General features: G+C 41.3%; 1 protein-coding gene and 1 long non-coding RNA gene across 3 annotated transcripts in view; both read left to right on the top strand.

The window, feature by feature from the left end:
• The window catches only part of LOC118112591 (alpha-1,3-mannosyl-glycoprotein 4-beta-N-acetylglucosaminyltransferase B), a 95,533-nt gene that overhangs the window by 60,393 nt on the left and 17,640 nt on the right, over positions 1 to 17,500 (top strand). The gene's annotated exons all lie outside the window — the stretch shown is intronic.
• On the top strand, positions 4,100 to 5,033 carry LOC124852103. Its single transcript, XR_007032842.1, has 3 exons — positions 4,100 to 4,180; positions 4,384 to 4,462; positions 4,984 to 5,033. It is a non-coding gene; the product is annotated as an uncharacterized LOC124852103 (long non-coding RNA).

The following is a 17,500-nucleotide window of genomic DNA, read 5'->3' as shown; positions in this document are numbered from 1 at the left end:
CTAGCAGCAGTGGAAAACAATCCATTATGTCATTATGTGTGTTATAATGCCAGCGGAGCCTTCAGGGACAGACTCACTGATCGCAGACTGAACCAGGCTGATTTATTTTATTTCTCAGACTCAACTGAAGCGTCAAACTTTGATTAAAGTCTTTAAATTGGTTTTAAAGAGCAAAGTCCCAGGATTTTAAACTAAACACAGTATTTACACCAATAAAGTGGAGTCTCACTCTCGGTGTCTCTAATCTAATTGTCCGTCACTCACAGGATCGAAGTCTCACATCTCTCACACTCCATCTCGTCACCGTGGAGACAGCCTGTCTGTCTTAACATGGTTATACGTCCGTCTTCTCTCCTCCGGTTTCACTTCCCTTCTCGTAGAACTCGAGTTCCACACACATGAAGAGTCTGAATCCTAAAAACCAATCTGAGAACCTCCGACTCCTCCTGAGGAACTCAGTTAGTTTCACGTTGGATATTCAACTACTCAGATCACAGTGAATATCCAAGTAAAACTAACTTCAGTGCAACTTAGTCACGAATACCTGAATGTGTGAGCGGGGCGAATAAAACATTTACTTCCTGTGTGGAGTTCAACTTTGATGAACTTTGACCCAAGATGTTCGCTTCACCTTCTGGTATTTGGACCAAATGCAGTTTTTAAAAGCTGTGGTTTCTGTGTATCTGTGTGTTCATGTAAGCGAACGTCACAGTTTTGACTTCCACATGTTCACTGTCACTTTGTGTGATGAACCAGAAACAACAACAACAACGAGACAAACAACCAGTTTCTTCACTTGTAATGAGCATGTGTCTAATTACCATTAAGATGAGATCAGATCAGATCAGATCAGATCAGTAATAGTAAGTAGCATGAAGTAATTCTAATGTAACGAGATATAAGACAAATATAAATGAAGTATAAACTAATATATACAGTGTAAACAGAATATGTACAGTGTGAACACATGCACATGAGCAGTGAGTTTCACAGACAGAAGAGAAGATTGCACAGTTTAAAAGTGAACCTGGGTTAAAGTGCAGAAGTCAGTTAATGTGTGTAGTTGTACTGGGAGGCAAGCTGGTTTTACTTCCTGCTGCAGGAAGGAGCGACCGTGATTCTTCTCCTTCAGACACTTTGGGTGTCAGCTGCTTTCTGACCTGTGGAAAGAAGCGACAATATTCAGCTGAAACATTTTGGCAGCGTGAAGCCGCTCGTTCTCCGGCAGCAGCAGAGTCGGTTCTGATGCTGATTTGTTTTTCAGTTTTCGTCTCCTCCTCCTCCTCCTCCTCCTCCTCCTCCTCCCTGTCTTCCCTCAGGTCCTCGTTTTTGACCTCGTGAGTCCTCTCTGACCCTGCGGTCGTCGGAGTAGCTGCTGCTTTAATCAATTCATCAGAGCGAGCTGAGTCACTGAATTAAATCAGACGGAGGACAGAGCTCAGGAGCTGCTCTGAATTTCAACAGTTCACATTTAGGCAGAGGCTGAGTTTAGTTCAGTCCGGCCTCGTTTACATCTGGGAATCTTGTCCCGTCGAACCGACCCCGAGAGGCTGAAGCGTCCAAACCAATCAGGCTTGTTTATATTCTTCATCAGCGATCGCTCAGAGCGGATTCACAGAAAAAAACTAAATATTCTACAAATTAAACTAAATATTATAAAACCTCGACTTCTCTACAACTGTTACTCAAGAAAATGTAATAAAACTTTCAGAATAAACTTTCTAAACCTTTTTCCCCCTCAGGACCACTTCTTCAGGACTGTCGTCCTCTCACCGAGACAGTTCCTCAGCTGCTCTGGATTTGAACCAGCAGCCTTTCACTAGTGCGTGCTTCTTTTAAGTGCTTTGAGCACTTTATTGACTCTGTGGTCTTCATGTGAATCTCAGTGAGGTCCAGAGTTTGAGGCAGAAGCTGAACTGAACTCTCGTTCTGTGACAGGAAAGATGTTCAAGTCGTTGGACCTGTGCTCATCGTCAGTTCATGCTCATGTTCTAAAAGACAAGCCCATCGACTGGCTGCTGGACCACATCATGTGGGTCAAGTGTGCAACCCAGAGAAGGACGCGGTGAGTCACCTCCTGCAACACAATATATATACTGGACTTTGTCTAGAATACATTTGATTTATATACAATCCGATCGTTTTATGTTTTATACCATCTTTGTTATATAGGTTTTTATGGATATAGTTTTTATAATCCATCCATCTCTGTTTTATTGGTTGTTTGTCTGTCATTAATCCCATCACAAAACTCAGATTAGCTCAGTTGCTCCCCTGTTGGTGGATGTGATGAGCTGCAGTGTCTGTCGTGTTACCATGGTGATATGAGCCTTAAAGCAACAGGGACCCAGTGATTCAGACGTGTGCTTTGATTCAAAGATGTAATTATATTTGTCATTAATAATCAAGCGTGTGTCTCTTCAGAAACACTGCGAACCGACAGCGAACCTGAGGATCCGCTTCAAGCCGTCGCTCTTCCAGCACGTCGCAGCACTCGTCTCTGGCTGGGAAAATACAGAAGCTCAAGGTGTGTGGGCCATGTGTTACTCACGTTGTGGGGACCTACATCTATTCACATTACAGGGACGTGAAGTCTTATGGGGACAAGAGCATGTCACATCATTTAAATAATCAAGTTTTAAGATGAAGACATTTTAATTTTAGGTGAGAGTGATATCTAACAGATGTGTTGTGTAGTCAGTGTTTGTGAAGCAGCAGCAGCAGGTTGTGGTCCGACTCGTTCAAACAGGAACATGTGGGAACATCCAGGCGGCGGAGCCTGTAGAGGCAGCAGGCGGAGCCTGTAGAGCAGCAGGAGGCCGGACATGACTATAAACTCTGCTGTGGAAGATCAGTGTTGTTGTTTACAGCTCATCCGGCGTCGGCCCTCATCACCAAAGATCTGGAACCTCCTCGTGTTTCCAAGTTGGCGTCTTCATCAGCTGATGTTGGTTTTTGAAAATGTTTTACTCCGTATTTTAGTCTCGGCTCCTAACTCCACATTAGGCTGTAGTTTCCACCACTGTTCAATATCCACCAGTTTGCAGTCGATGACATTTCTAATAATACATTTAACATTTGTTCTTGTGGACGTCAGTCAGAGTATCTCTCTCTCCACATACGAATGTGTGACTGGGTGGGCGTTCAGTGGCAGCAGAGTCAGTGGGAGAGTTCAGTGGTTGAAGCAGGACGAGTTTCAGCTGAGGTGGTGAAGAGATGAAGATGGAAGCCTCTGCAGTCGAGGTTCAGACACAAACTGCAGCACCTCACAGCCGCGGCCTCCGCCTCCGCCTGCAGCTCAGAGGCCTCGTGCCTCAGATTCCTGTGTTCAGAGCGGCTCTGCAGCTGCAGTCTGGTCAATCAATCAGATATCGATCCGTCATCCCGGACCAGCAGCTCCTCCATGTGCAGATTAAACCTCATGAGGCGTAGATGGAGGCTAAACACAACAAATACTCCAGGCTAAATGTTCATAGCAGTTTAGTGAAAGTTTTAAACCTTTTTAAAAATCTAAATTAAACTGAACCAGAGAAAGTGGATTTATTCTTCTGTGGGTCGAGAGATTTGTGCTAATGTGAGAGAAACGTAAAAATACTGTGATAAATATAATAACACGTTTCTGATCGACATAATAAGTACTTTAATTTAATGCTTCAATTTCATTTAGAATAAACGAATGAAAAAGAATGACCTCAACGCCTTTATGTCATTGCAGCAGGCACATGTCTTCCGAGTTACGGACAATACAAATGAAACAATATCCAACGAAATCTTCAAACAGATTCTGCTCGTACATGTTTTGATGTTACCTAAAGAAAAGATAAGTGAAGAAGATGAGAAGGCGGCGTGTAAAGTCAATGCTACAGACTCTTGACCAATCAGGAGTCATCTCTAGCGAACAGTGTTTTCTGTTGACACAGAATCAAACACAAATCTTTCTGCCTCCACTTCTTTTCATCAAACCAGGTTTGAAAGACTGAAACTTGTTTTCCAGGATAAGGACTTTGAGGCAGACCTGCACAGAGTCACGCCAGCCACTGGCAGAGGTGACGACCAGCCTGAAGACCTACCAGCACTTCACCCTGGAAAGGCCTGCCTGGGGAGGACTTCTTCTGGGCCTTCACACCTGTTGCGGCGATTTCATACGGATACGATTCTTCACACCTGTCCGCATAGAGAGGTTCGTACCATGGCGGGAACAGGAAGTGAGGTGTGACTGTACATACCAGGGTCTTACCAGTAGGGGGCTAACTCCGTCCAGTCCAGCGGGTCACAAGGTCAAATCGGACGTCACATGATCAGACAGTTTGACCGGTGATGATGCTGCTCTGAATATTTTTAATGCCATTGTCACTGTGACGTTCATTCGTCTTTCTCCTCCAGGTTTTTCTTTCGAAGCGCAAACATCGAACATCCAGGAGACAAAGTCTTCAACACATCGGTGGAGGTCCTGCCGTTCGACGTGAGTCGTGAACTCCACTTCACTTTTACTGAACCAGAGTCAGTCACCAATCCCAGCTGGGGGTAGTAGTCTTTCTGTTTGAATGGAGAAAATGAATGAAGCTTCATTCAGTTGCCATGGTAACATCAAGATGGTATCACTACCATCACTACCTGGTAGATACTGCACAGTACTGCAGTGCTCCACAGTACTCCACTGTACTACAGTCCTACAGTACTGCAGTACTCCACAGTACTACAGGACTACAGTTCTCCATAGTACTCCAAAGTACTACAGTACTCAGTACTCAGATACTACACCTGAAATTTAGGTTCAGACTGAACTCAAAGACTGAAGGTGAAACAAACAAGGTGTGAAAGAATCCTAGATTATTCAAACTTGAAAAATAAAGAGCTGATTTGTGTGTGTGTGTGTGTGTGTGTGTGTGTGTGTGTGTGTGTGTGTGTGTGTGTGTGTGTGTGTGTGTGTGTGTGTGTGTGTGTGTGTGTGTGTGTGTGTGTGTGTGTGTGTGTGTTTTCCAGAATATTCAGGCAGACAAAGAGGCTTGACAGGCAGGAGGAGAACGCCAAAGTATCACGGACAGAAGACGGATTTATCAGAATAGGTGAGACACAGCTTCAGGCTGCTGGTGGTTTTAATGATCAGATTAAACTAATGATCAGTATATATTTAATACAGAAATTAAACATGTAGTAGAAAGTATAATTCTTGTTTTTCTACAGGAGTAATTTAATCATTTGAAGAAACAGTGGATGTTGATGAACAGATTTCACTTTGTTACTTAGAAGTGTGCTTTATACATATAACACACACACACACATGAAGACACACACACACACACACACACACACACAAGCATATACACATTTGTCAGGATGAAGAGGATCTATACACGTAGAGCGCCGTATTTAACTTCAAACACACATTGTGAATCAACCAAACTCTCCTCTGTCAACACTTTGTCTGACTTCCCTTGTTTTGGTTTCTCTTCTTCTGAACATCTTCTCTGTTGCTCCTTGTTTCTCTGAAACCAAACAAACTGAAACATCCTTTCATGATGTTCTGGATCCTTTGAAGAGCGAGAGCAGAGCAGGTTCGAGCGACTCTGACCTGACTTCATAATTACCACAGCTCTTTTATCCTCTCATCAATTTTTCAGATGAGTCTGTAGATGATGCAGTTTCTGTCCTTCACTTAATTTCTGCTCGCTGCCTTCAGGCGTCCTGCACCTGCAGAGAAACCCGTACACAATAAAATGCCAGTTAAGACACAATCGACCAGGATTCAGGAGTAAACATGTGAGGAAGGGCGTCAGAGGACAGAAAGAACCACTTTACTTTATCCTGTAAAGTCTTTAATTCAACATCAAATACAACAAACTCCTCGTTAACGTTTGTAGAAGCTTTGAAAAGTCCAGGGTTAAATCAGGAAATTCATCTCTGACAATGATCATTATGGTACTTTTACAGGTTGTGTTTTAAATGAACCTGATGTTGTTTCTTTCCTCCAGTTTGTTTTATAGCTTTTGTGGATATAAAAGTTTTGCGAAGTTAATTAGAAGAAAGTTCAAACCTCCCAATCTCCTTATGTCGTTACTACGACATCATCTTCTGTCTTTGTAGTGGCGTCATGATGGTTGACCTTTGACCTTTGATAATCATCTGGAATAAAATGGAAATAATACTTGAAATAAAAAAACAGTCTTCTTCTGTTTCTTTAATTATTATCCCGTGCTCATCTGTCTGTGTGTCGTCTCTGAAAAAGTCAATCAGTCGTATGTGTTGCTGGATATTGAATAAGAACCATAATGCCCACAATACCAGATAATACCAGATAATACCGTGTTCAACCTTAACACACAGACACACACACACACCTGCTCTTTGTGGGATTACGCACTCGTACCTGAAAGCATCACAGACACAACAATAATCCCACTGAGGCATTATTGTCGCACTAGATGCCGACATTGACTGAACCCACAGCACGTCTGATGGAGACAAACACAACAGTAACACAAAGCATCACACACACAGGGCTCAGTTAATGAGTCTGGATAAATGTAATGGAACCTTTAACCCTGTAAATCTGCAGAAGAAAAACATCTATCCAATTATAAAATGAATAAATGATTAGAAAATAAATGTGAGAGGCTGAGGTGAGATTTGTTTTGATATCACAACATGTGTTAGGTTCCACTGTGAATTAAATATACACAAATACATAAATAATAGCTATTGGTTCAATCAAAAATTAAATAAACATACCTGCAGCAGACCAAGGCGACGTCTTGAAACTACCATTTTCTGAATATTTAATTGAGTTTTCCTTTGCTTCATTCATCTCTGATGTTGTTTTACAGAAAAGCGGTACTAGCCTCAGCTCCAGAAACATTCTAACGTAACATGAGATTATCAGCTATTGATTTGTCTTCATGTTTCCAGGGACGTTCCAGAATGGGAGAGGTGGACTATGCCTGGGCCATGCTACGGACTCTCCTCTGGGGACTAGCGAGGTCAGAAAGGACCAACACAGGTTTCAGGTGTCAGAAAGTTCTGAGCGTCCTGAAGGGGTTGTGTCAAGTTCGAGTTCTCTCTGTGAAGCTCAGCTCATAGGCTCAGGACATTCTGAGGTTCTTCAAACACCAAGGTTGTCGAGGTTTGAAATAAGTGTCAGAGAACTAACATTGGTGCTGATGGTTCCAAGTTCGTAGTCGTAGATTCTCAGAAAATATCAGGTGATATTTATTTTCCACATGTATATAAAGATGATCAGTGACTGTATATAAAGAGGATCAGTGACTGTATATAAGACCATCAGTGACTGTATATAAAGATGATCAGTGACTGTATATAAAGACGATCAGTGACTGTATATAAAGATGATCAGTGACTGTATATAAAGCGATCAGTGACTGTATATAAAGACCATCAGTGACTGTATATAAAGACGATCAGTGACTGTATATAAAGACGATCAGTGACTGTATATAAAGACGATCAGTGACTGTATATAAAGATGATCAGTGACTGTATATAAAGATGATCAGTGACTGTATATAAAGACCATCAGTGACTGTATATAAAGACGATCAGTGACTGTATATAAAGATGATCAGTGACTGTATATAAAGATGATCAGTGACTGTATATAAAGATGATCAGTGACTGTATATAAAGAGGATCAGTGACTGTATATAAAGACCATCAGTGACTGTATATAAAGATGATCAGTGACTGTATATAAAGACCATCAGTGACTGTATATAAAGACGATCAGTGACTGTATATAAAGATGATCAGTGACTGTATATAAAGATGATCAGTGACTGTATATAAAGACGATCAGTGACTGTATATAAAGATGATCAGTGACTGTATATAAAGAGATCAGTGACTGTATATAAAGATGATCAGTGACTGTATATAAAGAGATCAGTGACTGTATATAAAGACCATCAGTGACTGTATATAAAGAGGATCAGTGACTGTATATAAGATGATCAGTGACTGTATATAAAGACGATCAGTGACTGTATATAAAGATGATCAGTGACTGTATATAAAGACCATCAGTGACTGTATATAAAGATGATCAGTGACTGTATATAAAGACCATCAGTGACTGTATATAAAGATGATCAGTGACTGTATATAAAGACCATCAGTGACTGTATATAAAGATGATCAGTGACTGTATATAAAGATGATCAGTGACTGTATATAAGATGATCAGTGACTGTATATAAAGAGGATCAGTGACTGTATATAAAGATGATCAGTGACTGTATATAAAGACGATCAGTGACTGTATATAAAGATGATCAGTGACTGTATATAAAGATCATCAGTGACTGTATATAAAGACCATCAGTGACTGTATATAAAGAAGATCAGTGACTGTATATAAGATGATCAGTGACTGTATATAAAGATGATCAGTGACTGTATATAAGAGGATCAGTGACTGTATATAAAGGATCAGTGACTGTATATAAAGATGATCAGTGACTGTATATAAAGACCATCAGTGACTGTATATAAAGATGATCAGTGACTGTATATAAAGATGATCAGTGACTGTATATAAAGATGATCAATGACTGTATATAAAGGATCAGTGACTGTATAAAGATGATCAGTGACTGTATATAAAGAATCAGTGACTGTATATAAAGACGATCAGTGACTGTATATAAAGATGATCACAGCTGTATATAAAGATGATCAGTGACTGTATATAAAGAGATCAGTGACTGTATATAAAGACGATCAGTGACTGTATATAAAGATGATCAGTGACTGTATATAAAGACCATCAGTGACTGTATATAAAGATGATCAGTGACTGTATATAAAGACCATCAGTGACTGTATATAAAGAATCAGTGACTGTATATAAAGAATCAGTGACTGTATATAAGAGGATCAGTGACTGTATATAAAGTGATCAGTGACTGATCCTCTTTATATACAGTCACTGATATCTGTATATACAGTCACTGATCTCTTATATACAGTCGCTGATCTCTTTATGCTCGCACTGATCACTGATCTCTTTATATACAGTCACTGATCATCTTTATATGCAGTCGCTGATCGTCTTTTGATCGCTGATGTCTTTATATACAGTCACTGATCATCTTTTTATGAGTCACTGATGGTCTTTATATCAGTCACTGATCATCTTTATATACAGTCACTGATCGTACTGATCATCTTTATACAGTCACTGATCATCTTTATATACAGTCACTGATAATCTTTATATACGGTCACTGATCATCTTTATATACAGTCACTGATGGTCTTTATATGCAGTCACTGATCATCTGCTGATCACTGATAATCTTTATATACGGTCACTGATCATCTGTATATACAGTCACTGATCATCTTTATACAGTCACTGATCTATCTTCAGTCACTGATCATCTTTATATACAGTCACTGATAATCTGCTGTCGCGTCCTCTTTATTCAGTCACTGATCATCTTTATATACAGTCACTGATCATCTTTATATCAGTCACTGATCATCTTTATATGCATCCTGATGCAGTCACTGATGATCTTTATATACGGTCACTGATCATCTTTATATACAGTCACTGATAGTCTTTATATACAGTTGATGGTCTTTCTGCCTGTCACTGATCATCTTTATATACAGTCACTGATGGTCTTTATATACAGTCACTGATCATCTTTATATCAAGTCACTGATCATCTTTATATGCAGTCACTGATCATCTTTATATACAGTCACTGATCATCTTTATATACAGTCACTGATCGTCTTTATATGCAGTGCTGATGGTCTGTATACAGTCACTGATCATCTTTATATACAGTCACTGATCATCTTTATACCAGTCACTGATCGTCTTTATATACAGTCACTGATCAATGGCTATACGATCACTGATCCTCTTTATATACAGTCGCACAATGTCTTTATATACAGTCACTGATCGTCTTTATATACAGTCACTGATCATCTTTATATGCATCACTGATGTCTTTATATACGGTCACTGATCCTCTTTATATACGGTCACTGATAATCTTTATACAGTCACTGATCTGTTTCACTGATCATCTTTATATTCTTGAGGATAAATAAATATCACCTGATATTTTCTGAGTAATCTACGACACAGGAACTATTGGAACCATCAGCACCATGTTAGTTCTCTGGACACTTATTTCTCCTCAAACCTCGACAACCTCCTCTGGTGTTTGAAGAACCTCAGTAATGTCTGAGCTCATCTGGCTGGAGCTTCTACAGAACTGAGAACTTCAGAACTTCTGACCTGACAACCCCTTCAGGGGCGCTCAGAACTTCCTGACACCTGAAACCTTGTGTTGGTCTAAACATGTTCTGACCTCGCTGAGGATCACCCAGACCGGAGAGTCCGTCAACACAGAGGCATGGCCTCCAGGGGCCCGTAGGGGTCCACCTCCCCTCTGCAATCCATTCTGAACGTTCTGGAACACATGAAGATCAACAGATCAATGAAGCTGATGGAATCTCATGACGTTCTGAGTGTTTTCTGGAGCTGAGGAGCTGGAATTACCGTCTTTTCTTCTTTCTGTAAAACAACATCAGAGATTGAAGATGAACTAAGGGAAACTCAAGATTTAAATATTCAGTTAAAATGTGTAGTTTTCACAGACTTGATCGCCCCCTGGTGGCTGGCTGCAGGTATGTTTATTATAATTAATTTGATTGAACTGTAATAAGACTTATTATTTATGTTATTTGTGTATATTTCATTATCACAGTGGAACCTGAACACGATGTTGTCATTTCTCTGTGATATCCTGAAAATCAAATCTCACAAACCTTCAGCCTCTCATTTATTTTCTTAATCATTTATTCATTTTGAGTAATTAGGGATTTAGATGTTTTCTTCTGCAGATTTACAGGTTGTAAAGGTTCCATTACATTTATCAGACTCCATTAACTGAGCCCTGTGGTTGTGTGATGCTTTGTGTTACTGTTGTGTTTGTCTCCATCAGACGTGCTGTGGTGTTCAGTCAATGTCGGCATCTGGTGCGACAATAATGCCTCAGTGGGATTATTGTTGTGTCTGTGATCTTTCAGGTACAGTGTGTGCGTAATCCAACAAAGAGCAGTGTGTGTGTGTGTCTGTGTGTGTTAGGTTGAACACGGGGTATTATCTGGTATTATCTGGTATTATTGTGGGCATTATGGTTCTTATTCAATATCCAGCAACATACGACTGATTGAGCTTTTTCTCAGAGACGAGATCACACAGACAGATGAGCACGGAAATAAATAACTAAAGAAAACAGAAGAAGACTGTTTCTTTTTATTTCAAGTGTTATTTCCATTTATCTCAGATGATTATCAAAGGTCAAAGGTCACGAAACATCATGGCGTCACTACAAAGACAGAAGATGATGTCGTGTAGTATACATAAGGAGATTGGGAGGTTTGAACTTTCTCTTCTAATTAACCTCAGCTTTTATATCCACAAAAGCTATAAAACAAACTGGAGGAAAAACAACATCAGGTCTCATTTAAAACACAACCTGTAAAAGTACCATAATGATCATTGTCAGAGATGAATTTCCTGATTCTAACCCTGGACTTTCAAGCTTCTGCATAAACGTTAACGAGGAGTTTGTTGTATTTGATGTTGAATTAAAGACTTTTACAGGATAAAGTAAAGTGGTTCTTTCTGTCCTCTGACGTCCTTCCTCACATGTTTACCCTGAATCCTCGGTCGATTGTGTCTTAACTGGCATTTTATTGTGTGCGGGGTTTCTCTGCAGGTGCAGGGCGTCTGAAGGCAGCGAGCAGAAATTAAGTGAAGGACAGAAACTGCATCGATCTACAGACTCATCTGAAAAATTGATGAGAGGATAAAAGGCTGCTGGTAATTTATGAAGTCAGGTCAGAGTCGGCCTGAACCTGCTCTGCTCTCGTCTCTTCAAAGGATCGAACATCATGAAAGGATGTTTCAGTTTGTTTGGTTTCAGAGAAACAAGGAGCAACAGAAGATGTTCAGGAAGAAGAAAACCAAAACAAGGGAAGTCAGACAAAGTGTTGACAGAGGAGAGTTTGGTTGATTCACAATGGCTGTGTTTGAAAGTTAAATACGGCGTCTTCTACGTGTATAGATCCTCTTTCTCATCCTGACAAATGTATATGCTTGTGTGTGTGTGTGTGTGTGTGTGTCTTCATGTGTGTGCGTGTTATACTGTATAAAGCACACTTCTAAGTAACAAAGTGAAATCTGTTCATCAACATCCACTGTTTCTTTCAAATGATTAAATTACTCCTGTAGAAAAACAAGAATTATACTTTCTACTACATGTTTAATTTCTGTATTAAATATATACTGATCATTAGTTTAATCTGATCATTAAAACCACCAGCAGCCTGAAGCTGTGTCTCACCTATTCTGATAAATCCGTCTTCTGTCCGGTGATACTTTGGCGTTTTCTCCCTCCCGTCTGTCAAGGCCTCTTTGTCTGCCTGAATATTCTGGAAAACACACACACACACACACACACACACACACACACACACACACACACACACACACACACACACACACACACACACACACACACAAATCAGCTCTTTTATTTTTCAAGTTTGAATAATCTCAGGATTCTTTCACACCTTGTTTGTTTCACCTTCAGTCTTTGAGTTCAGTCTGAACCTAAATTTCAGGTGTAGTACTCTGAGTACTGCAGTACTGTAGTACTTGGAGTACTATGGAGAACTGTAGTCCTGTAGTACTGTGGAGTACTGCAGTACTGTAGGACTGTAGTACAGTGGAGTACTGTGGAGTACTGCAGTACTGTGCAGTACTCTACCAGGTAGTGATGGTAGTGATACCATCTTGATGTTACCATGGCAACTGAATGAAGCTTCATTCATTTTCTCATTCAAACAGAAAGACTACTACCCCCAGCTGGGATTGGTGACTGACTCTGGTTCAGTAAAAGTGAAGTGGGTTCAGACTCCCGTCGAACGGCAGGACCTCCACCGATGTGTTGAAGACTTTGTCTCCTGGATGTTCGATGTTGCTGGCGAGAAAAACCTGGAGGAGAAAGGCGAATGAGCGTCACAGTGACAATGGCATTAAAAATATTCAGAGCAGCATCATCACCGGTCAAACTGTCTGATCATGTGGCGTCCGATTTGACTGTGACCCGCTGGACTGGGCGGAGTTAGCCCCTACTGGTAAGACCCTGGTATGTGCAGTCACCCTCACTTCCTGTTCCCGTCATGAGTAGAACCTCTCTATGCGGACAGGTGTGAAGAATCGTATCCGTATGAAATCGCCCGAACAGGTGTGAAGGCCCAGAAGAAGTCCTCCCCAGGTAGGCCTTCTCAGGGTGAAGTGCTGGTAGGTCTTCAGGCTGTCGTCACCTCTGCCAGTGGGTTGGCGTGACCCTTGTGCAGGGTCTGTTTCCAAGTCCTTATCCTGGAAAAACAAGTTTCAGTCTTTCAAACCTGGTTTCTGATGAAAAGAAGTGGGGCCAGAAAGATTTGTGTTTGATTCTGTGTCAACAGAAAACACTGTTCAAGTTAGAGATGACTCTGATTGGTCAGAGTCTGTAGCAGCTTGACCTCGATACGTCGTCTTCTCATCTTCTTCACTTATCTTTTCTTTTAGGTAACATCAAAACATGTCGAGCAGAATCTGTTTGAAAATTTCGTTGGATATTGTTTCATTTGTATTGTTCGTGCCACTCGGAAGACATGCTGCCTGCTGCAATGACAATAAAGCGTTGAGGTCATTCTTTTCGATTCGTTTCTATTCTAAATGAAATTGAAGCATTAAATTAAAGTACTTATTATGTCGATCAAACGTGTTATTATATTTATCACAGTATTTTTTCGTTTCTCTCACATTAGCACAAATCTCTCGACTCCACAGAAGAATAAATCCACTTCCTCTCTGGTTCAGTTTAATTTAGATTTTAAAAGGTTTAAAACTTTCACTAAACTGCTATGAACATTTAGCCTGGAGGTATTTGTTGTGTTTAGCCTCCATCTACGCCTCATGAGGTTAATCTGCACATGGAGGAGCTGCTGGTCGGGATGACGGATCGATATCTGATTGATTGGACCAGACTGCAGCTGCAGAGCCGCTCTGAACACAGGAATCTGAGGCACGAGGCCTCTGAGCTGCAGGCAGGAGGCGGAGCTGCCCGCTGTGAGTGCTGCAGTTTGTGTCTGAACCCTCGACTGCAGAGGCTTCCATCTTCATCTCTTCACCGCCTCAGCTGAACCTCGTCCTGCTTCAAACTCACTGAACTCTCCCACTGACTCTGCTGCCACTGAACGCCTCACACCCAGTCACACATTCGTATGTGGAGAGAGAGAGTTACTCTGACTGACGTCCACAAGAACAAATGTTAAATGTATTATTAGAAATGTCATCGACTGCAAACTGGTGGATATTGAACAGTGGTGAAACTACAGCCTAATGTGGGTTTGGAGCCGAGACTAAAATACGGGAGTAAAACATTTTGAAACCAACATCAGCTGATGAAAGGCGTCAACTGAAACAGAGGAGGTTCCAGATCTTTTGGTGATGAGGCCGACCGTGTGGATGAGCTGTAAACAACAACACTGATCTTTCCACAGCAGAGTTTATAGTCATGTCGGCCTCCTGCTGCTCTACAGGCTCCGCCCCTGCTGCTCTACAGGCTCCGCCCCTCGCCTGGATGTTCCCACATGTTCCTGTTTGAACGAGTCGGACCCGACAACCTGCTGCTTCACAAACACTGACTACACAACACATCTGTTCAGATATCACTTCCTCACCTAAAATTAAAATGTCTTCATCTTAAAACTTGATTATTTAAATGATGTGGACATGCTCTTTGTCCCATAAGACTTCACGTCCTGTAATGTGTGAATAGATGTAGGTCCCCACAACGTAGGTAACACATGGCCCACACACCTTGAGCTTCTGTATTTTCCCAGCCAGAGGCGGTGCGTGCGGCGTGTTGGAAGAAGCGGCGGCAGGCGGATCCTCAGGTTCGCTTTCTGCCGATGCAGTGTTTCTGAAGGACACACGTTTGATTATTAATGACAAATATAATTACATCTTTGAATCAAAGCACACGTCTGAATCACTGGGTCCCTGTTGCTTTAAGGCTCGTTATCACCATGGTAACGTACAGACACTGCAGCTCATCACATCCACCAACAGAGGAGCAACTGAGCTAATCTGAGTTTGTGATGGGATTAATGACACAGACAAACAACCAATAAAACAGAGATGGATGGATTATAAAAAACTATATCCATAAAAACCTATATAACAAAGATGGTATAAAAACATAAAGCGTATCGGATTGTATATAAATCAAATGTATTCTAGACAAAGTCAGTATATATATTGTGTTGCAGGAGGTGACTCACCGCGTCCTTCTCTGGGTTGCACACTTTGACCCACATGATGTGGTCAGCAGCCAGTCGATGGGCTTGTCTTTGTAGAACATGAGCATGAACTTCGGCAGATGAGCGACAGGTCCAGCGACTTGAACATCTTTCCTGTCACAGAGCGAGTTCAGTTCAGCTTCTGCCTCAAACTCTTGGACCTCACTGAGATTCACAGAAGACCACAGAGTCAATAAAGTGCTCAAAGCACTTAAAAAAGCGTTAATTAGTGAAAGGCTGCTGGTTCAAATCCCAGACAGCTGAGGAACTGTCTCGGTGAGGGCGACAGTCCTGGAAGAGTGGTCCTGAGGGAAGAAAGGTTTAGAAAGTTTATTCTAAGTTTTATTACATTTCTTGAGTAACAGTTTTAGAGAAGTCGAGGTTTTATAATATTTAGTTTAATTTGTAGAATATTTAGTTTTTCTGTGAATCGTTCTGGCGACTGCTGATGAAGAATATAAAACAAGCCTGATTGGTTTGGGCGTTTCAGCCTCTCGGGGGTCGGATGTTCGGCGGGCCGACAGAACACCCCCAGATGTAAACAGGCCGACTGAACTAAACTTAGCCTCTGCCTAAATGTGAACTGTTGAAATTCAGAGCAGCCTGGAGCTCTGTCCTCCGTCTGATTTAATTCAGTGACTCAGCCGCTCTGATGAATTGATTAAGCAGCAGCTACTCGCCGGCGACCGCAGGGTCAGAGAGGACTCACGAGGTCAAAAGCGAGGACCTGAGGAAGACAGGAGGAGGAGGAGGAGGAGGAGGAGGAGGAGACGAAAACTGAAAAAACAAATCAGCATCAGAACCGGGACTCTGCTGCTGCGGAAAACATGGCTTCACGCTGCCAAAATGTTCAGCTGAATATTGTCAAGCTTCTTTTCCACAGGTCAGAAGCAGCTGACACCCAAAGTGTCTGAAGGAGAAGAATCACGGTCGTTCCTTCCTGCAGCAGGAAGTAAAACCAGCTCGTCTCCCAGTACAACTACACATTAACTGGACTTCTGCTTTAACCCAGGTTCACTTTTAAACTGTGCAATCTTCTCTTCTGTCTATGAAACTCACCGGCTCATGTGCATGTGTTCACACTGTACATATTCTGTTTACACTGTATATATTAGTTTATACTTCATTTATATTTGTCTTATATCTCGTTACATTAGAATTACTTCATGCTACTTACTATTACTGATCTGATCTGATCTGATCTGATCTCATCTTAATGGTAATTAGACACATGCTCATTACAAGTGAAGAAACTGGTTGTTTGTCTCGTTGTTGTTGTTTCTGGTTCATCACACAAAGTGACAGTGAACATGTGTGAAGTCAAAACTGTGACGTTCGTTTACATGAACACACAGATACACAGAAACCACAGCTTTTAAAAACTGCATTTGGTCCAAATACCAGAAGGTGAAGCGAACATCTTGGGTCAAAGTTCATCAAGTTGAACTCCACACAGGAAGTAAATGTTTTATTGCCTCGCTCACACATTCAGGTATTCGTGACTCAAGCTGCACTGAAGTTAGTTTTACTTTGGATATTCCTGTGATCTGGAGTGTGTTGAATATCAACGTGAAACTAACTGAGTTCCTCAGGAGAGAGTCGGAGGTTCGTTGATTGGTTTTTAGGATTCAGACTCTTCATGTGTGTGGAACTCGAGTCTTTACGAAGGAAGTGAAACCGGAGGAGAAAGCCAGGCCGTATAACCATGTTAAGACAGACAGGCTGTCTCCACGGTGGCAGATGGAGTGTGAGAGATGTGAGACTCGATCCTGTGAGTGACGGACAATTAGATTAGGAGACACAGAGTGAGACTCCACTTTATTGGTGTAAATACTGTGTTTAGTTTAAAATCCTGGGACTTTGCTCTTTAAAACCAATTTAAAGACTTTAATCAAAGTTTGGCCTTCAGTTGAGTCTGAAATAAAATAAATCAGCCTGGTTCAGTCTGCGATCAGTGAGTCTGTCCCTGAAGGCTCCGCTGGCATTATAACACATAATGACATAATGGATTGTTTCTCCACTGCTGCTAGTTTCATCAATAATTCACATTTAAAATGTTTAATTGCTTTAACGGAGAAGCGGCGCCTCGAGGCAGAGC

This window comes from Hippoglossus stenolepis, chromosome 7 (genome assembly GCF_022539355.2).
Source record: "Hippoglossus stenolepis isolate QCI-W04-F060 chromosome 7, HSTE1.2, whole genome shotgun sequence".
NCBI classification, from domain to species: Eukaryota; Metazoa; Chordata; class Actinopteri; order Pleuronectiformes; family Pleuronectidae; genus Hippoglossus; species Hippoglossus stenolepis.
The sequence above is the reverse complement of the archived record's forward strand: the minus strand, read 5'-3'. Positions and strand labels throughout refer to the sequence as shown.